Source organism: Amblyomma maculatum, chromosome 5 (genome assembly GCF_055883805.1).
Source record: "Amblyomma maculatum isolate TAMU_Amacu chromosome 5, ASM5588380v1, whole genome shotgun sequence".
In the NCBI taxonomy this organism is placed as follows: domain Eukaryota; kingdom Metazoa; phylum Arthropoda; class Arachnida; order Ixodida; family Ixodidae; genus Amblyomma; species Amblyomma maculatum.
Window position 1 is genome coordinate 12,588,625 of NC_139348.1, and position 2,115 is coordinate 12,590,739.

The following is a 2,115-nucleotide window of genomic DNA, read 5'->3' on the forward strand; positions in this document are numbered from 1 at the left end:
AGTAATTATGAATGAATTACGCATTAATGTGTAATTAGTAATGAAATAAATAATAAGTCATTTATTTGCAGTTAGCCATTAATTGATTAGTAAACAGTCATTGATTGCCATATGGCCATATAAGCCACGCATTCGCGCATACTGTGGTGGTGCTCTGCGATTGGTGGAGACCTCCATGACGTCATCCTGTCTCAACCGATCAGAGCTGCCGCAAAAGTGTGATACTTTGGCTGACGACAACGATGAGGCAATATAAAGGCCTTTGCCAAACGGATGCACCTGCTTCATATTCGTGCAGTGCTGGACACCGGATATATTCAAGTGCGGGGGGTCTCAGACCTCTCGTAAAAACTGATGAGGGTTCTCAGACACAATGACACCCCCCTGACTTTAAGTGATAATCTTTTCATGTATCTAAAATAATAATGTGGGCTATTGTGAATTGCACCTTTATTGTAATGCTAGTGTAGTGCATCTGGCAAGTATATTCCCACTGAAATCAGGGCTAGCAGCTGGTAATCGATATGCCTCCAAGAGTATATGATACCTATATGATACCTTGCTTGTGACCATTGATGAGATAGAAACTTCAAAAAGGCTTGAAATTGAACCTAAGACAGCAGCAAAGGTAGGAAGAGAGCCTAGTGGATTAGTGAACCAGCAGGAGCTCAAAGGCAAGATATCCAACAGTTAGTTGTAAAGGAATGAATTCCAGGAAAAGATATATGTAACAAGGGGACCCAGATAGCCAGGTGGGCTGGTGAAGTAGATATATCTTGTATTGATAAAGCAGTTTACACTGGAGAGGGTTAGTTGGAGAAAAACTATAGATGCCTTTGTCCTAGCTGTATAGTGAATGCGATTATGCTAATGATATGTAACTTGAAACTTACATGCCCTGGAGAGGCATGCTGTGTTGAACATTTGCATGCCTAAGAGAAACTGAGATATTTAATATTTAAAACATCTCCATTGTACCGTCATATATTTAATACAAGCTGTTTTCATAGGCAGTTGAATTTGACACACATTTAAGATGGCGCACATATCAAGCACATTAATTTGAGTGTACTAAAATTGCCCTTAGTAACTAGGTCTAGGTCGTTATCCCCCATGAAAATAGACACCTAGTAGACTTTGTTTAAACGTACCCATTTCAGCTGGAAAAGCACATTTCCAGCTGAATTTCTAGCTGGACGGCCATATTTTCCAGCTGGAAAAAAATGATATTCCAGATAGAGGCTTGACTGGAGGTGTAAATTTTCCAGCTGGAAATCTCAAAATTCCAGCTGGGCATGCATGATTTCTGGTTCCATAATCTAGCAGGAAATAGATGTCAGTCTAGCTGGAATTGCTTTTTCCCAGCCGGAAATCGCAGTTTTCCAGTTGGATAATTTCGGTACACGGTTCCATAATCCAGCAGGAAATGAGTGTTTTTTTTCGTCTGGGATGAGCTTTAACATCCTAGAGCGGCTCAAGCTATGCGACATGCTGTAGTGGAGGGCTTCATAAATTTTTACCACTTGTGCACTGACATCGCATAGCACATGGGCACCTCCAAGCAGTCTCCACAGCCGTGAATCGATTCCATATTCTTCAATAGAGCAGTCGAGCACCCAATCACTGAGCCATCAGGTTGGAGCGCTATTTAAATACTTATACTTACCATGTGGATTGTATATAGACATACGCACATCAAATGAAAAAAAAAAAAAAACTGAAGTTATCTATAGGCGGCAAAATGGAACTGCAGTTTCACTTCACTAGCTGTACCATGCATGTTCTGCAGCATACAGTTTTACTGATTCTGACAGAATGTATATGATAATATCGATAGTATTAATTGGTAACTCATGGATGCATTTAGAAACAATGAGCTTTGTTCACCACTTGATGCAGCATATAACTACAGTAGAACCCCGTTGTAATAAACTCGGATATAGTAAAGTGAAACTGAAGTCCCAGTCCATCTTCCATAGACAGCTGTACTTTTTCCCCCCTTTATGTAAAGATAATTTTGGTAAAAATCGGTTATAGTAAAGTGGGCCTGGCCGCGGCGACGACTCCCAAGATATGAAATCGACGCCCGCGTACTACCTAAAATCACGGGGAAAA